Below are 21,636 nucleotides of genomic sequence, written 5' to 3'. Positions count from 1 at the left end.
TATTATCTTACCCACTTTGGACTTTCAAAGGACTCCTTCAGACGTCCAGAATAGTTCCTGCTGTCCTTGGTCTTTTTCCGTTGAAATTATGTCGTATGGAGGAAATAAATGGTCACCAAACCGTTTTCTTTATGTCTGTTCATTTTTATGTGACTAATACACCCCGGAAATACCGAAAAAACACAATGATAAAAAGTGTCTTATTGCCGGCCGTTTTCCAGTGGCATTCGTCTCGCATAAACTCCCATTTTTAAAAAAAACGTATAGAGCGCCATACTTTTTATTACAGGATCCCGTTGTATGGAATAGCATAGTCTTACTACTCTATTCCACACCTAAAAAAAAAAAGATGTATCAGCGTATACCAGCCTGACAGAGGCCACAAGGACCCTCTCTTGGCCTCTGTCAAACTAATGGAGCCCCGTGGACACTTTTACTGTGTGCGTCGGGGGTTTTCCTGGCACACACGCTAAACGTAGAGTAACAACATGAACCTAAACAGGGCCTTAGCTGCTCAATAACCGTGTGTAAGAAGGAAGAAAAGACACGGAAAAAGCTCCTCAGAAATAACGGCCTAAAGTCCAGCAGTATAAGGGTATGTTCACACGTTGGAAATTTGTGGCGGAATCTATTCCGCCTCCCATTTATTTCAATGGGAGTCAGACGCTTCTTTTTCCCACTAGCTGATTTTTTTCAGCTAGCTGGAAAAATAAGTGTCCTGCTCGATCTTCGGGCGGATTACGCCCGAAACTCCCATTAAAGTCAATGGGAGGAGGAATAGTTCCGCTGCAAATTTTGCGGCGGGTCCCGCCACACACAATCTGCTGTGTAAACAGGGCCTAACAAGCTGGTACGAACAGCACTTACAGCAAACGACTTCAAAGAAGACCTGTCACCGCTCCCGGCATATCTGTTTTAGCAAATATTTATATTCCCCATTAAATAACAATGCCGGAGCATCTTCGCTTAGAATTCTACATGGTTGCGTTCCTCTGTTACTACTCCTACAAATTTATGAATAAATTGATAACTGGATGTTACCATTCCTCTTGTCAAAGGGGCGTTTCCGTACACATTTTCACTCTGTTAGCTCTGATTGGACAGTGTCAAACTTTGTATGGACACACCCATAGCTGGTAACACCCAGTTGTCAATTTATTCATACATTTCTAGGAGGAATAACAGAGGAACAACATAGAGTTTTAAGCAAAGATGCTCTATAATTGTTTATTCATGGTGAATACAATTATTTACTAAAACAGACATGTCAGGAGAGGTGAGAGATCCTCTTCAAGGGTCTGTCTGGCTTGGAAAACTTGCTCTTATATTGTAGTTCCCCCTTTGGGCGTTTATGCTCATGACAAGATACCCCTTGTAATCTATCCATTCATTCCAATGGGCACTAAGCACCATTGTATCATAGGTCAAGTTGTGATTTTACAGTGCCAAGAGCTGTGCTTCATGTGGCTCCTGGCTTTGGTTAATAGAGATGGGTCCGTACTTCATGAACAAGCTGCTATTTTCCAATTGTGCCCGAAAAGGGAATTATAAAAAGGGCAAAGAGAAATAAAAACTAGCTGCAGCGCAAAATAGGGTTCTATAAAACTTTAAAGTGCTTCTGTCACGAAGGAGATGCATTTGAAACAAGGGTATCTAGCAGAAGTCCATCAAGGGTAAAACTTGTCGGCACTAAAAGCTCCCACTACATAGCCCCCTCAGACCAGAGTTGGGGGATCGGGAGTGTACACTGCCTCCTCATACTAGATGTCTATCTCTAGGCTATCTGCACCACTGCGACCTCTCGATGCCAGGGCTGTGGAGTCGGTAAGTCAAACTTCTGACTTTTTCTATTTTTCCATTGTCCGACTTCAGCTACTTCATAAATGGCTCATGTATTAGTAATAACAAATTTACTGTAGTAAAATGTTATCATCAGTCTTTTCATCAGGCCACTTAGATAAAACATAAAATAGTGTATATTTATTGCATTTAATAAATTAATACAATATAAATAAAATCTAATATTTAAGATTTTTATTTTGAAGCCGGAGTTGGAGTCGATAGAGTTCTACCGGCTCCGACTCCACCCAAAACGGACTCGGATTCCAGGACTCTCACCCCACAGCCCTGCTTGATGTTGCAGGTTCCCCAAGAGTCTGTTCACAAGTAGCCATTCCTTCATTCTCTGATGGCCACCTGAACAATCAAATACAGGTTCAGGGTTTGAATATTTTTGCAAATTCGTTTAAATTGGACAGTTCATAATAAACTTCATATATTTCATCCATATTTATAATTTCTAGAATTATCTACACAACTTTCAATGTAATGTTCATAATTTTTGGCTTCCTCTGTTCACTGTCCGTACTAATACAGCAATACTATTTTGCCTCACAGGGGATTTAGGATAAAATCTACAGATAGAAATAAGAAAACATCAAGAAAATATTGTGGGTAGAGGTGGGAGAAGAAGGAAATACATGAGGAATTTGTAAAATATCTCTGTGTGTAGGCCAAACTGATCTTAGATATTTGAGAGGTCAACATGTCTTGAGGTCATTTTTTCAAGTCACGCAGCCTTGTATATAAATGGTTGAATTGAAAACCATCATTTAGAAGATCACATAAGAACGCAAAAATTACAAATGGTTTTTAGTGATATGGACGAATCTCTAGAAGTTTCCCAATGTAACCCCCACACACAGGTCTCCTCACAGATTCAATTTTTTTTTCGAGACAACTCTTTTGAAAAGACATGTAAAGATCTCAAGGGTTTTCCTAGCCTGCTTCATGAGGAAGTATTTGTCCATAGAGAGGACATGGTGGATCATGACACATCTTCATGAAGGCATGAAGGTCAGGAGAACATCTGAGATTGCGGCATCAGATAAGTAGGATTTCCCAGAGTTCCTGGCCTTCAGAAAAACATTTTTTTTCTCTCTTTAGTTTTCTACTATTTGTATCATTACCCTCATCCTACACCTGATCAACGTTGACAGCTTTATGGGAGGTTCAGTTATTACAAGTGAGGTGGTTCATGATGAGACGTAAAATGCCATCCTCGTCCAGTTGGCCACTGTTAGTAGGTTTTTTCCTTTTTCCTATGATGTGATCTGTCCATTTAATAACTTCCCAGATTTTATCTCTGTCTCACATGGACACCACTAAAAGTTCTGACACTCAGCTTGCCAAATTTCCTACTCTCATTAGGACTTAAGCCTGACTTTTCGCCTGCCTCAACTACTTATCCCAATATGTGTAGTCCCCTTTCCAGTCATGAGGCTTAACATGAGAATCCCAGCGGCATCCATTAACCGGTTAACAAGGCAAGATGAGTATACTCGTCGTGAGCAGCAGCCGGCAGGTAGTCACTGCATCAGGACAAGCATACTCGTCCAACTGATCACACGGCACAGCAAGAGTGCCCATGAGATTAGGTGTGGGGCAACGGCTGTAGTACACAGCTGCAGCCTGGCTCCAACACTGGATAACAGAGAAAGCAGTGACCTCCATAAGTTTAACCCCTTAGATGCCTCGGTCAATAGCGACTTCAGCATTTAACCCCTTAGTGACTAAGCCTGTTTTGGCCTTCAGGACCAGCCCCATTTTTGCCAATCTGACATGTGTCACTTTATGTGGTAATAACTCCAGAATGCTTTTACCTATCCAAGCGATTCTGGGATTGTTTTCTCGTGATATGTTGTACTTTATGATACTGAAAAAATTTTGTCATTAAATTCAATATTTATTTGTAAGAAACGCCAAAATTTAGAGAAAATTAGCAAAAATTAGCATTTTTCTAAATTTTAATGTATTTACTTGTAAAACAGATAGTAATACCACACAAAATACATACTAGTTTATATTTCCCATATGTCTACTTTATGTTTGCGTCGTTTTTTGAACATTCTTTTATTTTTCTACTACGTTACAAGGCTTAGAACTTTAGCAGCAATTTCTCATATTTTCAAGAAAATTTCAAAAGGCTATTTTTTCAGGGACCAGTTCAGTTCTGAAATGGCTTTGAGGGCCTTATATATTAAAAAGTCACCATAAATCACCCCATTTTGAAAACTGCACCCATCAAAGTATTCAAAACAGCATTCACAAAGTATTTTAGCCCTTTAGGCGTTTCACAGGAATTAAAGCAAAGTAGAGGTGAAATTTACAAATTTCATTTTTTTTCTTCAAAAATTCATTTGTAATAAATTTTTTCTGTACCACAGAAGGTTTTACCCAAGAAATGCAACTCAAGATTCATTGCCCAGATTCTGCAGTTTTTAGAAATACCCCACATGTGGCCCTAGCGCGGTTATGGACTGAAACACAGGCCTCCGAAGCAAAGGAGCACCTAGTGGATTTTGGGCCTCTATTTTATTAGAATATATTTTAGGTACCATGTCAGGTGTGAGGAGGCCTTGTGCTGCCAAAACAGTGGAAACACCCCAAAAGTGACCCCATTTTGGAAACTATACCCCTCAAGGAATTTATCTATGGGTATAGTTAGCATTTTGAACCCACAGTTTTTTTGCTAAATTTATTTGAATTAGTATGTGAAGGTGAAAATCTACTTTTTTTGTGAAAAAATTAGGAAATTTTAAATTTTTACAAGGAATAAAGTAGAAAAAACACCCCAACATATGTAAAGCAATGTCTTCCGATTATAGCAATACCCCATATGTGGTAATAAATTGCTGTTTGGACCCACAGCAGGCCTCAGAAGAGAAGGAGCACCATTTGGATTTTGGATTTCTGATTTTGCTGGAATAGTTTTCAGTGCCGTGTCGCGTTTGCAATGCACTGGAGGGAAGAAAACCGTGGAAACCCCCCAATAGTGACCCCATTTTGGAAACGATACCCCTCAAGGAATTTATCTATGGGTATAGTTAGCATTTTGAACCCACAGTTTTTTTGCTAAATTTATTTGAATTAGTATGTGAAGATGAAAATCTACTTTTTTTCTGAAAAAAGGTAGCCATTTTTAATTTTTACAAGGAATAAAGGAGAAAAAGCGCCCCAACATTTGTAAAACAATTTCTCCTGATTACGTAAATACCCCATATGTGGTAATAAACTACTGTTTGGACCCACACCGGGGCTTAGAAGGGAAGGAGCGCTATTTGGCTTTTGGAGCTCAAATTTAGCTGGAATGTTTTTGGGTGTCATGTCGAATTTGCCCCTGAGAGACTGAAACAGTGGAAGCCCCCCAAAAGTAACCCCATTTGGGAAACTACACCACTTAAGAAATCTATCTAGGGGTATAGTGAGCATTTAGGCCCCACACGTCTTTTGCAGAATTTATTAGAATTAGGCCGTGAAAATTAATATCAACATTATTTCCACTAAAATGTTGAATTTTTTCAATTTCACAAAGGATAAACGAGAAAATGCACCCCAACGTTTGTAAAGCAATTTCTCCCGAGTACGGCAATACCCCACATGTGGTCATAAATGTTTTTTCATTAGAAAGTAATTAACCCTTTACGAACTGATTCATGTTTTGCTTTTTCGTTTTTCCTCTCCGCTTTCCAAGAGCCACTACTTTTTTATTTTTCTGTCAATAGAGCGGTGTGGGGGCTTATTTTTTGCGGGACGAGTTGTCGTTTTTATTGGTACCATTTTTTGGTACGATGCCATATCGGTGGACATAAACGGCTGTTTGGGCACGCTGTAGGGCTCAGAAGGGAGGGACGCCATTTGGCTTTTGGAGCGCATATTTTGCTTGGTAGTAGCTCTGGCGTTTTGCTGGTATTTCAGTTTATAATGTTGGGGCACATGTAGGCTGGGCAGAGTACATCAGGGGCATAATAAGAGGGTATAATAATGGGGTAAATAAATAATAATCCACAGATATGTGGCCGGTGTCACACTGATAAATGGTGCCCGATCTTATCCACTTTTGGAACACTCTGCACATTTTGCATCGCCATAATCTGGGAGCCGGAACTTTTTTTATTTTTTCACCACCGGAGCCGTGTGAGGGCTTATTTGTTGCGGGAAAATCTGTAATTTTCATTGGTACCATTTTGGGGTACATGCGATTTTGTTGATCACTTTTTATTCAATTTTTCGGCAAGCAAGGTGACCAAAAACCATCAATTCTGACAATGATTTTTATTTATTTTTGACAGCGTTTACCCTGGGCTATAAATGACTATTATACTTTATTCTGCGGGTCGGTACGATTACGGCGATACCATTTGTATATACGTTTTTTTATGTTTTGCAGCGTTTGCGCAATAAAATAACTTATTTAGAAAATAATGTATTTTCTGTGTCACCGTATTCTGAGAGCCATAACTTTTTTATTTTTCAGTCAAAAAAGCTGTGTAAGGGCTTGTTTTTTGCAGGACGGGTTGTAGTTTGTATCGGTACAATTTTGGCGTACATGCGACTTTTTGATCACTTTTTATTACATATTTTGTGAGGGGTGGTGACCAAAAAATAGTGATTCTGGCATTGTTTTTCGTTTATTTTTTTTGCGGCGTTCACTGTGCGGGAAAAATAATATTATAGTTTTATAGTTGGGGTCGTTACGAACGCGGTGATACCAAATATGTGTACTTTTTTTTTACGTGCTCATTTTTTTTCCTATAATGAAAGACTTATTATAGGAAAAAAAGCAGTTCTTGTTTATATCACTTCTAACTTTTATTTTTACACTTTTTTTAAAACATTTTTATTCTTTTTTTTACTTTTTTCACTTGTCCCACTAGGGGACACTTAGACTTGCAGCTCTGATCGCTGCTGGAATACATTACACTACACACGTAGTGTAATGCATTTCAACTGTCATTGTGACGTGACAGTCACACTGACCGGAAGCCTACGACGACCACCCTCGGGGTGGTCCTCATAGGCTTCTGTACATGGCAACCCGGAAGCCATTGTCTGGCGTCCGGTTGCCATGGGTACCATCGCCAGCCCCCGTGATTTCACATGGGGGCTGCCGATCGGCACTACAGACCTTAATTGTGGCGTTCAAAATCGAGCGCCGCAATTAAGGGGTTAACTGCCGATATCAGCGGCGACAGGCCGCTGATCGGCAACGGGGAGAGCAGGGCTGACACCCTGCACAGTTAACCGCCGCTGCGGTGTAGCGCCGCGCGGCGGTTAACTGTCAAAGCAATGACGTAACTGTACGTCAAGGTGCGCGAACTTACTGCTCACCATGACGTACAGTTACGTCATGGTGCGTTAAGGGGTTAAGACTTCTGACAGAAGGAGGGGCTTCCTCTGTCAGCCCATAGGCGCCCCTCCCCCACGCGATTGCGGGACGCCGATGGATATTATAGCAACTGGGTTGGCCATAAGCATATTTTGGAATAAAATATATCCCAAGCATTATAGAATCGATTAAACAATCGCAGCTTCAAGTCCCGCCTAGTGGATGAAAAAAAAGAAAGTATTATGTTTCACTAAAATTTTATTTAAAAAAAAGTCTCCCCATGAAAAAAAAAAATAAATAAGCCCCTTTTTTCATTAAAAAACAATTAATTAATTATAAATTTTTAAAAAACGGTTCACGATAAAAAAAAATACATATCAGCTATGGCTGTAACCTTAGCGTCCCATCAAATTAAGATAACTTATTATTTATACTGCAAGTCACAAGGTGTAAAACACAAACAACAAAAAACTATGGTGAATTGACAGGTTTTTTTTATATTACCCCACCAAAAAATTATAAAAAATTTGTAAATAAATTTGTCCATCAAAAACTAGCTCTCAAACAGCTCTGTCGAAAAAATAAAATAGTTATAAGTCTCGGAATGCAGCAACACAATAATTACTTTTTTCCATATAATATATTGTGCAAAAGTACTAAAACGTAACATAAATTATAAAGATTTGGTATCGCTGTATTTTTACTCACCCGTAGAATAAAGTTAATTTGTTTTTTTATCGCACGGTTGGCAGCAGAAAAGAAGATGCGAAAACAATGGTGGAATTGCAGTTCTTTTGCATCCCACCCAAAAAAAAAATTAATAAAAGCTGATCAATAATTTGTATGCATCCTAATATGGTGTAATTAAAAAATACATCTCGTCCCTCAAAAAACAAGCCCTCATACGGCTACATGTAAAAACGAAAAAAATTGCTCTGCCATCGAGGCCCAAAATAGGCCGAACCTCAAGGGGTTAATGAGTTTGCTAGTATCACTGCATAGGCTCAGTAGGGATCATTACAAGATCACAATGATTGTGCACATGAAATAAACCATGACTTTGGTCAATGAATTGACCATAAAAAACATTAATTAAGCATAGGTAGTTGAGCTCCATTATGTATGCAGCATTTGACTGGGGTTCCTTGGGCCCACCAGAGGAGATGATTCTGAGGGCCCACCCTCCATCTATATAGAACATGTACATGCCCTCGTTTCATTTCATCATAGTCCTTGTTGTTATCATCGTACACACAGGACATCAATAAGGTCGAATAGGTCATTTGTGAATCATCCTATAAGAAATAGACCCTAGTGGCAAGTGATTGGCTCCAAAGAGTTCCGAATGGGGTTGTCTTCTTCTGGACCTTTTGGGCCCATTATTGTGTCAGAGCCTGGGCCCACCGGAGGATCCTCTGGTTCTCTGGTGGGCCAGTCCAACCCTGTATGTAATATTCTCTGTTCACTTAAAGGGGTTTTCCCACAAACACATTTATCCCCTATTTACAGGATAGGGGATACATGTGTGATCGCTGGGGGTCCGACCGCTGGGACCTCCCGCGATGAGGAGAATGGGGGACTGAAAGTTCCCCGAAGTGCTCCATGAGAACGAAGTGCTGGTGTGCATGCTTGACCAGAGCTCGGTTCAGCGATCCCGGAAGTCCCATAGAAATGAATGGAGCACTGGCTGAGCATTCGCACCATAGAGCACTGCAGGAACTTTCGGTACCCTGTTCTTCTCATCACTGGGGGTTCCAGTGGTCAGACCCCCAGCAATCACACATGAATTCCCCATCCTGTGAATAGGGGATACATGTGTTTTTTTGGAAAACCCCTTTAATGTTTGGACTCTTCGTAGAGTCCATAGTATATGTCTAGCATACCCAAAAAGTTCTATTGGCTAATATAGAATCATAAGGCCTTGTACACACAGTACAGATTTGCTGCAGATTTTGCATACATTTTTCAAGCCAAAACCAGAAACGGGAACGAGACCTAAGAGTTAACTAAGCGGTCTGCTTTTAAGCTTTTGGACATCAGCCAATTTTCACCAGGCATCAGACATTAGTATAACTTTTTAGTCTTAGGGGAAAGATTATTCTAAACTTAAGTGAAACAAATGAACAATTAGACAATGAGTTGTTTTTCTTTGGGAATTATTTTTCTCATTTTATGTGTATGACATCCCCTACCTCAGCACCACCAATAAATACGATTAAAGCTCCTCTTCCGGCCAAGTATTTTTCCATGGGTAAAACATATGAATCCTTGGCATCAATATTTTATGGCATATTCAATTAAAATAATTGTATAATGTAATTTTTTTTCTACTAGTACAGCGCAGGAAATCGCCAATGGATGAGAAATATACAATAACTATTTTTATTTAAAATAAGTTGTTTATGAAAGTTGTTAATAGGGATAGAGGGTTTTCTGTTTAACACAAGTCACATTGTGGTAAATAATGTAATAAACATACACTATATGGATACAATTATTGGGACACCTACACTTACACCTACAGGAGGTTTTATGACATCCCATTCTAAATCCATAGGCAATAATATGGAGTTGGTCCTCCATTTGCAGCTAACACGCCTTCCACTCTTCTGGGAAGACTTTCTACAAGATTTTGGAGTGTCTGTGGTAATTTTTGCCCATTCATCCAGAAGATCATTTGTGAGGTCAGACACTGATGTTGGAGGAGACGGCCGGGCTCACAACCTCGTTCTAGTTCATCTCAAAGGTTTTGCATGGGGTTGAGGTCAGGGCTCTGTGCAGCCAGTCAAGTTCTTCCACACCAAACTCCCCCAACCATGTCTTTATGGACCTTGTGCACTGGGGCACAGTCATGTTGGAACAGAAAAGGGCCGAACCCCAAACTGTTCCCAAAAAAGTTGGAAGCAACAATTGTCCTAAATGTCTTGTTAGGTTGAAGCATTAAGGGTATGTGCACACAATAACTGCAATTACGTCTGAAATTACGGAGCTGTTTTCAGGAGAAAATAGCTCCGGAATTTCAGACATAATTGCATGTACCCGCGTTTTGCGAGGCATCAATTACGGCCGTAATTTGGAGCTGTTCTTCATTGGAATCAATGAAAAACGGCTCAAATTACGTCTCAATAAGTGTCCTGCACTTCTTTTGACGAGCCGTCTTTTTTACACGTCGTCGTTTGACAGCGACGCGTAAATGACAGGTCGTCGGAACAGTACGTCGGCAAACCCATTCAAATGAATGGGCAGATGTTTGCCGAAGTATTGGAGGCATATTTTCAGACGTTAATAGAGGCTTAAAACGCCTCTTTACGTCTGAAAATAGGTTGTGTGAACCCAGCCTTAGATTTCCCTTCACTGGAAGTAAGTGGCCTAAACCAACCCCTTTAAAACAACCTCATAGCATTATCCGTCCTCCACCAAACTTTGCAGTTGGCACAATACAGTCAGGCAGGTAACACTCTCCTGGCATTTACCAAACCCGTCCATCAGACTGCCAGATAGAGAAGCGTGATTCATCACTCCACAGAATACGTTTTCACTGCTCCAGAGTCCAGTGGCAGCGGCTGTACACCACTCCATCCGACACTTGGCATTGTGCTTGGTGATGTAGGGCTGGCATGCAGCTGCTCGGCCCCCATGCCATGACGCTCCTGGCGCACAGTTTTTGTGCGGATGTTAATACCAGAGGAGGTTTGGAGCTCTGCAGTTATTGAGTCAGCAGAGCGTTGGCGACTTTTATGCGCCTCAGCACTGGCACCCCGCTCTGTAACTTTATGTGATCTGCCACTTCGTGGCTGAGTTGCTGTGATTCCTAAAACGCTTCCACTTTCCAATAATATCACTCACAGTTGATCATGGAATATCTAGGAAGAAAGAAATTTCCGGAATGACTTGTTACAACGGTGGCGTCCTATTACAGGACCAGGCTGGAATTCAGTGATCTCTTAACAACGACCCATTCTATCACAAATATTTGTAAAGGCGACTGCATGGCGAGTGCTGGATTTGATACACCTGTGGTAATGGGAACGAGTGAAACACCTGAATTTAATGATTAAGAGGTGTGTCCCAATACTTTGAGGTGAAGAGGATGGAGGAGTGATAATGGTGTTATCTGTTAAATTTGATTTGCATGACTAATGCAAATAAAAAACAATAGATAGCAACCAGTGTTGGGCTCCATTACACTATACACGCAGACTACATACACTATAAGCACAGCATACACTTACATTGTACACACAGCACACACTATATACATTACACACACACTACATACACTATAAGCACAGCATTGGGTCTGGTAGCGGTCTCCTCTCCCGGTCCTGATCTCCTGCTCATTTTCCACTGCGTAGGTGTAGGTATACTGCTCATTATTTGCCTATGACTGCACTTTGCATATATAGGTATCTATCTGTGCAAATGTACTATGCTTAGCACCTGCCTAAGAACATTGATTTATGCACTTTAGCTCTTTGTGGGATCTTTTGACCAGTTTAACATCTGGGGGGCCAGGCTGCTTTTATGTTCGGATTCCATCTCTTTATGAGGGTTCATGTCTTTTTACTGTGTATAGTTGTTATGTGTTTTTTCTGTGTCTAATTGACTGAAATAAAGATTGTTTGTAATTTTGCAAGTACTTGGTCGTGACTTGTTTCTTTTTCTGGTTTATAAGCACAGCATACACTTACATTGCAAAAACAGCACACACTATATACACTATACACACTCTTACCAGTTTAGCCCTCTTCCTTCTCCTCCTCTGCATTGCTTGGATGTCACTTAAGGTCCTGCACCTTTCCAGGTTGCAGTTATACCTGAATTTTCAGCAAATCATTACAATATACACAGGTCTTTCGGTTATTTTTGCAAAACTGCTTATTTTTGTAATGGTTTTACAAAAATCGCGCCGAAATTGCATCATTTTTCCTGTGATTTTAACCAAAAAAGTTGACACTCTGCCTCTGATGGAGGACCCCTAAACCCTAAAATCTGGCACTACCAGCAGGTTTTCACTGTCTCATTTGTTTTCCAAGCACTCCAGTCCTCTGCTCATTGGTGGAAACCCAGCATTCATTCTCAGAGCAGTGCAAGGGGCATAGCGATGCCATCCTAGGGGTGTGGGGGGGGGGGGGGGAGCAAAGGACTCTGTTAGGCTGGTTTGATGCTTGGGTTGGACATAGAAGATGCATGCTGCACGGGGGTGGGAAGGGTACAATGGGGGGTTAACCTTTAGAAAAGCAGTTGAAGGAAGTATGGACAGCGCAGAGCAGACCAGACTGTCCGAGAGAGTAAATCCAGTGCTTACCTATCAGTATCCCTGACAGTCTGCCCTCTGTAGCTAGCGAAGTGCTATCATGGCGCCCCAATGAGTGATCTTCTCTGTGCAGTCGCACACCCCTAAGGCCGTCCCTTAGTGAAATACACATAGGCTAAATCTTCCTGCCAACCACATGCACCATAGATCGGCACTGTCTGGTGGCACTGTAAGTTGTACATGGTTTTAAGTTACAAAAGACCATTGTGTGCTTAAAGTAATGTAACCTGCGGGACCACTGTATGGCAAGTGAGATATTCTTTTAAAAATGCTATACATTTGCTTATATAAATTGAACTTTTTAAATAAAATATCTTAACATTTATTCTTATGACAAAAAATGTAGTAATTTTGTAATATCTCAAAAAATTATTAGGTATACTATTAAAAAGATATTGAAACAATCCTGCAGCCAAATGAAGTCAATTCTTAAAGGAAATTTGAAATAAAGATATTTAAGTGAAGATATGCTTTAACTACCAAAGACAGAACTGAGAAATACAATTGTTGTGTGCGCCAATGAAAGCCATAAATTAAAATGGTTTGTGGTTGGAAAGTTCAAGAAACCAAGTCCAAAAACACTTCAAAGCCTCCTTAAAGGGGTTGTCCGAGATCCCAACATTTTTTCAAAAACTGTGTCATACATTACCCCTTATACAGACAACCTAAATAAAGCATTATTTTAAAAAAAAATTCTACTTAGCACATTTCTTCTTTGAATTCAGCACAGCTTGTTTACATGCAGTTCAGCTCTGGTTTGTTGATCTTTCCTTGTGATGAAACTTTTTTCACGTGCACGCTCATTGCAGGCTGCAATGAGCGTGCACGTACCTTCCAAGAGTTCATGTGAGCTGTCCCTGCTCCTCCCCGCTGACCTCCTTCACTGGACTTGTCTCCTTGCTGACATTCTTGAAGGATGGTGACCGTTCTCCCCCAATTATGTTTTTCACATTTATGTTTTATTTCTCTTTTCACCTCTTCGTGTCTACCCTAAGGGTATGTTCACACGCACTAATTACGGACATAATTCGGGCGTTTTTGCCCCGAATTACGTCCGAAAATAGCGCCTCAATAGCGTTGACAAACATCTGCCCATTGAAAGCAATGGGCAGACGTTTGTCTGTTCACACGAGTCGTATATTTATGCGCCGCTGTCAAATGACGGCGCGTAAATAGACGCCCGCGTCAAAGAAGTGACCTGTCACTTCTTTGGGCATAATTGGAGCCGTTACTCATTGACTCCAATGAATAGCAGCGCCAATTACGCCCCTAATGGACGCGGCGTTCAAGCGCCTGCACATGCCGTTATGGCTGAAATTACGGTGATGTTTTCAGGCTGAAACATCCCCGTAATTTCAGCCGTTACGGACGCCCTCATGTGAACATACCCTAACCCTTGTCCGCCCTCTTCTATCTCATGTCTCTCTCCACTAAGGCTATGTTCACACAGAGTTTTTTGGCAGGAACAATATCTGCCTCAAAATTCCGTCTTGAAGTTTGCGGCAGATTTACCTCTCCCTGCACGTTGTTTTTTGCGTCGTTTTTCCCGGCGTTTTTTGTGCGCTGTTTGCGTTTTTCTTTGCCGATTTTTTTCGGGGCGTTTTTCGCTTACTTTATCTTGCCGTTTTTTGCTTGTTTGTTTGCGTCTTTTTTTGCGATGTTTTTGAATGTGTTTTCCGTTTCGTTTATCGTATCCTTTTTTTCGCGTCGTTTATCGTTTCTTTTTTTGCGTCGTTGTTGTCGGAAATTTTTTATGCGTTTTTCGTTGCGTCTTTCGTGTGGTTTTCCCCGGTTTTTTTCGCAGCCTTCTTTGCCTCTTTGTTTGCGGCTTTTTTCGCGTCATTTTCCACTATATTTTTTTCGTCGTTTTGCGTGTCGTTTATCATAGCCTTTTTTTCTACGCTTTTCGCGTATTTTTTTGGGTTTTTTTATTTCTGCGTTTTTCGTTGCGTCTTTCGTGGCGTTTTCCCTGTCGTTTTTCGTGGCGTTCTTTGCCTCTTTGTTTGCTGTTTTTTTCACGTTTTTTTTTTATGTTTTTCCCCGCGTTTATCGTAGCCTTTTTGGCGTTGTTTTTTTATTGTTTTTTGCGGCGTTGTTTGCGGCTTTTTTTGCGTTCGTCCAGCCCCGTCTTATGCCTCATGCACACTTGCGTGTAAGATTGACGCCCGTGAGAAACGCATATGAAAACAGGCCAATTTAAAATAATGGGTCGCGTGTGCTGTGCGTGGTTTTCACGATCAGCACATGGGCGAGATTCACCCTGTTGAGAATGGGGCCTTAGGCACGATTTACACAAGCGTGAATCACGTCCGTGTGCTGTGCTTTGAAAAAACGCACAACACACGCGACCCATTTATTTCAATGGGGCCGTTGACACATGCGTGACTTTTCACGCAGCGAGAATCCGCTGCGTGAAACATACTGCATGTCCTCTATTGGTGCGTTATCAATCACCTACACTCACATTGAAGTCAATGCATGCGTGAAAACCACGCACCGCACACACGTGTTTGGTGCGTGATTTACACAATTTGTTAGATGAAAAAAATGTGCTGGCTTTGTGAGTGCGTGAATAACACACGACAATCGAAAAGCACACTGATGCATAAGGGCGGATTTACACGAGCGTGTGCGTTTTGCGCACGCAAATACAGTGGCGTTTTGCGTGCACAAAATGCACTTGACAGCTCCGTGTCATGTTCATATGGTGCGCAGCTGCGTGCTTTTCCTGTTTACATTCATACTTTTTACTGCTGTTGCGCGAATCACGCACGTCCCACGGAAGTGCTTCTGTGTGGTGCGCGTGATTTTTACGCACCCATTGACTTCAATGGGTGCGTGATGCTCGAAAAACGCAGAAATATAGAACATGTCGCGAGTTTTACGCAGCGTACTTACGCTGGGCAAAACTCACGGACAGTCTGCATGCCCCCATAGACTTGCATAGGTCCGTGCGACCCGCGTGAAAACCACGCGGGTTGCACGGACGTATAGCACGTTCGTGTAAATCCGCCGTAACGCACACACACAGACATGATTGACGCAAGTTTTTCACGCGTGTAAAATACACACGCTCGTGTGCATGAAGCCTTACTAATGGACGCTGTTAGACAGTAATGAACTAGTAATACATTTTAAAATAAATGAGGACATAGAAAAAATATTGTAATGAAATAACACACATAACACTGGTTAACGATTTTATTAAAAATAAAAAAGGGTGTCATTGAAGTAGTCCTTGAACTGTAAAAAACACATAACTAAGAAAAAAAAAGTGATGCTTAGATACACTGCTCATGTGTGATACTGTCTGTTTGACCATGTATCTAAGCCTACCACAAGGTAGCCTTAGATACATTACCCAAGCAGACAGTGTCACACATGGGCCATGTATCTAAGAATACATGTTAGGCTTAGATACAGGGCCCCAAAACACAAATCTTATACAGGAATAAAAAGAATGTCATCTGGGGTCCTGTATCTAAGCATACATTGTGTTAGGCTTAGATACAGGCTCCATGTGTGACAATTTTTTTTAGCCACTGTATCTAAGCCTAACAATGTAGGCTTAGATACAGGACCCCAGAAGATCTTTTACAGTTTAATATTATACGCTCTGCTCCGGGACTCCTGACATCGTAGCAGAGCCTATAATAGCGTAGTGCGGCTCCTCCTTGGGCCTGCTCGGTGCTACGGCGCAACGGTGTCCCGCGGGCCGCAGATAACAGCCTCAAGGGCTGCATGCGACCCGTGTGCTGCATCGTGTTGTCTGATCCCCTATCAAAGCCTACTATGTGTAGGCTTTGATAGGGGAAGAACTAAAAGTACAGAGGTCACTGTACCTCTCTAGTCCGCGGGTGCCGTCCCTCTTCACTTTTTTCACTGTGAACACGCATAGGCGCGCTCACAGTGAAAAAAAGCTGCATAGGCTGGGCGGGCACCCGCAGAAACGACACATCTCCAGTGACGTGTCGTGTCCCATCCGAGGTCTCGCTGGGGCGAGACCATGTGATCGGGACACGACACGACAGTGGAGGAGGAAGAAAACGTGACGTCAGAAGACAGGTGATCTGAAGAAAAGAGAAGCCAGAACGGAGAACAGAAGCAAGATTGCACAGGTAAGTATATTAGGGAATATTTAATGTGTGTATTGTGTGTTTAACTTTTAAATAAAAATATATCTCGGACAACCCCTTTAAGTCAGGTGAATGCAAGAAAGGGAGAGGAGAAACATTTAGTGTCATTGGGAGAAAATAACCTCAGTACAGGAGACTTTAGTGTCAGTCCAGTGGTACTCTTCCGCCAAACTGACATCGGGTGCGGAGAGACGCTTCTGCATAATGGGCGGCACAGTTGCCATCTGCCTGATCATTGCCCTGTGTAATAGGGCCTTCAGACCCCATTCACACCACATATTTTTGGCCTACGTTTAACATATACAGCTGCAAAGCTCCCGACGTATTCCTTAAACGGAAGCTATGACGAATGCTGATTAGTGGCATCCGTCACCCATAGACTATTACAGCATCCGTTTAATGTATTCATAATGAAAAGCTATTGAAAAACTCATGACGTAAATGTTTAACGGATGCCTATGTATTAGTGGTATCTACTTTTCCATCTCACTTCTCTGCTGAGCGTTGCGAGTGACCAGACACCAGGGCCCATGTTTGACTGCTACCCTTGCACCTCCTGTAGCTATGCCCCTGCAGCAGACTCATGCGAATATGAAGTGGTGGTTGCCTAATCTACTCATAGTAACTGCACTTTCAGAAAACTTTTGATATGTCATAGTGACATATCAGACCACCACCATTGCTGAAACGAAGGGGCAGAAGATCTCAGCCGAGCGCTCTGCACCTTCCGATTGTTCTCGTCAGCCTGAATAACAGCTTGTAGATGTTCTATGTGAGCGCGTCTTCAGGCTGACGAGAAGAGCCGATAACAGCCGAAGGTGCAGAGTGGTTGGCTGAGTACTTCTGCCCCTGTGTTTCAACGATGATGGGGGTCTCAGCACCTGGACACCGACTGATCAAATCTTTTCATATGTCTGTATGACATATCAAAAGTTTTCTGAAAGTACAGCTACTCTTTAAAGGGAATGTGTCGCTAGAAAATTTGTTGTTGTTTTTCAGTTAAACAGTTAGTATTTGAGTGATTACACATTGTTTTAATTTTTTTAATTTTTTCACAAGTCAGGAAAAACTATCAATTAGATTCTAATTTATAACATTTCCATGTGCTGGTCACTAGAGGGAGCAATTCCCAAAATTGCAGTATTGGCAATGTGGTAAAGCAACCTCATTGCTTTATGCTGCAAATTTGGGGTAGACTCACTCGCTCTAGTGTCCTCACACAATCCCCCCTCCAACACAAGAACACAAATAAATAAAATGTATTTTAATTACAAACTAAAAGCAATATTATATATTTAAAAAAAAAAAGTTTTTGTGACACCTTCCCTTTAAGAGCTCATAAAGACTATAGCAAATAACCTGCTACGTTTCCAATACAGCTGGAGCTGGGGACAATGGTCGGTCTGGACGCATGTTTACAAACAGAACATCTGTTGTAGTTTGATGAAACAATGGAACGCTCACAATGCCAAGTGTAATATTGATGGAGGGCAGATAAGAGTGAGACCATTCCTCACAAACAAATGTTCAGCTGCTCATACCTGTTTGCTTCAGTCTATGTGAAAAATAAGAAAAGTCATAGAAAGTTAAAATCAGGATACTATAAGAGAAGAGAAGATGATGGTACACAGTATGCAGGTCACTGTGCTCCTATCCTTACTATGAAACCAGATGGTCACTTAAGTCGCAGGTTGTTTCTCTTTAGGAATGAAAAAAAAAAAAAGTTTATATACAATTCTAGTTCACATGATGCACTGAAAAAATTAGATAGATAGATAGATAGATAGATAGATAGATAGATAGATAGATAGATAGATAGATAGATAGATAGATAGATAGATAGATACCCACGTACAAAGTCCAAACTTTTTTCACTTATCTTTGGAGTGCTGCCTATTTTCTTAATATTGTATACCTTTGCATTCACCATTGAATTCACTGACTATCTCTGATGTGTAATTCACTAGTACGAAACAGCCCACTGACTAAATATGAATTAAGATACATAAAATATAACTTTTATTTCATCTGCCTTAAAAGCGATGTATCATATTCAAGCTCAAATATCCAGCGTAAAAAATACACCCCTTACTAGGAGTAAGATGCTGTCACGACAAGTACACCGCATTCCAAATTATTATGCAAATGTTATTTTTTGCTGATTTTCCTAAATAGTCGATGCAAATGACAGTCAGTATAATCTTCAAGCCATCAACCGTTGGAGTATAATGCAAATTTAATTTTACAAATCTCCTAATGATAACAGATTTTTTTTTTTAGAAGTAAAAAACTCAAAATGCACTGTTTCAAATTATTATGCACAACAGAGATCAAAACATTTTAAAGGTTGTAAAGAGAACTAAAATGGTAATTTGTTGAATTTGCAGCATCAGGAGGTCATATTTACAGAAATCAAAAGCTCTTTCAATAAAAAAAACTTAGCAGGCCAAGCTACATGTTAACATAGGACCCCTTCTCTGATATCACCTTCACAATTCTTGCATCCATTGAATTTGTGAGTATTTGGGCAGTTTCTGCTTGAATATCTTTGCAGGATGTCAGAATCGCCTCCCAGAGCTTCTGTTTTTATGTGAACTGCCTCCCACCCTCATAGATATTTTGCTTGAGGATGCTCCAAAGGTTCTCAATAGGGTTGAGGTCAGGGGAACATGGGGGCCACACCATGAGTTTCTCTCCTTTTATGCCCATAGCAGCCAATGACACAGAGGTATTCTTTGCAGCATGAGATGGTGCATTGTCATGCATGAAGATAATTTTGCTACGGAAGGCACGGTTCTTCTTTTTGTACCACGGAAGAAAGTGGTCAGTCATAAACTCTACGTACTTTGCAGAGGTCATTTTCACACCGTCAGGGACCCTAAAGGGGCCTACCAGCTCTCTCATGATTCCAGCCCAAAACATGACTCCGCCACCTCCTTGTTGACGTCGCAGCCTTTCACCAACCATCCACTACTACATCCATCTGGACCATCCAGGGTTGCACGGCACTCATCAGTAAACAACACGGTTTGACAATTAGTCTTCATGTATTTCTGAGACCACTGCAACCGTTTCTGCTTGTGAGCATTGTTTAGGGGTGGCCGAATAATATCTTTATGCACACTTGCAAACCTCTGGAGGATCCTACACCTTGAGGTTCGCAGGACTCCAGAGGCACCAGCGGCTTCAAATACCTGTTTGCTGCTTTGCAATGGCATTTTAGCAGCGGCTCTCCTAATCCTATTAATTTGTCTGGCAGAAACCTTCCTCATTATGCCTTTATCTGAACTAACCCGTCTGTGCTCTGAATCAGCCACAAATCTTTTCACAGTACGATGATCACGCTTAAGTTTTCTTGAAATATCCAATGTTTTCATACCGTGTCCAAGGTATTGCACTATTTTACGCTTTTCGGCAGCAGAGAGATCCTTTTTCTTTCCCATATTGCTTGAAACCTGTGGCCTGCTTAATAATGTGGAACGTCCTTCTTAAGTAGTTTTCCTTTGATTGGGCACAGCTGGCAAACTAATTATCACAGGTGTCTGAGATTAATTACAATGATCCAAAGAGCCCTAAGACACAATACCATCCATGAGTTTAATTGAAAAACGAATAATTAAATGTTTATGACACTTAAATCCAATGTGCATAATAATTTGGAACACGGTGTATATGATACAGGGTTTATCTGTTGCAAGACCTCAAAGGGAACGAGGAACCTGGGGGCAAATTTATAGGAGCGGATTTTCAAGCGGATACTCTTTGAAGATAGCCAAACCTTAACCACGGGAAGGAACTGAGGAGATGGCCTTCTTTTCTTATCAGCATATCTCTTCATATGACTCACCGCCTCCAGGATCGCGGACTTGTTTTGCTTCCAGATCTGAAGAAAACTCCCATAGGAAACATTCGCTGCAGGAACTGGAGATGTAGCAGGTGTAGGGAGAGGGACACGCAGATGTTGGCTGTGAACGATGAAGAATGGAGAAGCCGCAGTAGATTTACGCGTGTGATTATTTTTATACGAGAATTCGGCCAATGGATTGAAATGTACCCAGTTGTCGTATTGAGTTGACACTAAATGGCGGAGATAATTTTCAAGTACTTGATTGATTCTCTCAACCTGGCCGTTGGATTGTGGGTGATTTGCAGCTGAAAAGTCCAATTTCACATCCAGAAGATTACAGCTCTCCAGAACTTGAATGTGAATTGCATGCCCCGATCAGACACAATATGGAGGGGCAAGCCGTGCTAACTAAAAATATGCTGAACAAATAGACTTGCCAGGCGAGGAGCTGAGGGAAGGCCAGACAGAGGAACAAAATGTGCCGTCTTTGAGAAACGATCCACAATGACCCAAATAGTCGTCAATCCATCAGAGGGAGGAAGATCTGTAATGAAATCCATGGCAATGTGTTGCCATGGGCTGTTTGGGACAGGCAAAAGTTGAAGCTGGAGTGAGACATAGGTTTTCTCTGGAGGAATGTCTTTGATTTGTAGAGCAGCAACAGATATTACGCGTGAGACGTTGATGATGCTGAGGATCCTCTTCCAGGTCGGTAGTCTCAAATGAACAGGATAGAGCATCTGCTTTGACATTTTTGTCAGCTGAGCAGAAATGGAATAAAAAATTGAATCTGGAGAAGAACAGAGACCACCTGGCTTTATGTGGATTCAGACGTTGTATCAACTGTAGGTAGGTGAAGTTTTTATTGTCAGTATAGATGACAACTGGGTGTGCAGTGCCCTCCAATAGATGTCTCCACTCTTCTAGGGCCAATTTAATAGCCAACAGCCACTGATCTCCAATGGAATCGTTTCTTTCTGCAGCAGAGAAGAGTTTGGAGAAAAAACCGCAAGAGGCAGCATTCCTTTTAGAGCTCCTTTGGAAAAGAAGTGCTCTTGCACCAATGGCATCAACCTCCAACGAGAACTGCAGTGAGACATCTGGATGTTGTAAGACGGAGGCAGAAGTGAAGGGACTTTTAAGCTCAGTAAATGCCGTTTCGGCTTCG

The sequence above is a fragment of the Rhinoderma darwinii genome, chromosome 10 (assembly GCF_050947455.1).
Source record: "Rhinoderma darwinii isolate aRhiDar2 chromosome 10, aRhiDar2.hap1, whole genome shotgun sequence".
NCBI classification, from domain to species: domain Eukaryota; kingdom Metazoa; phylum Chordata; class Amphibia; order Anura; family Rhinodermatidae; genus Rhinoderma; species Rhinoderma darwinii.
The sequence above is the reverse complement of the archived record's forward strand: the minus strand, read 5'-3'. Positions refer to the sequence as shown.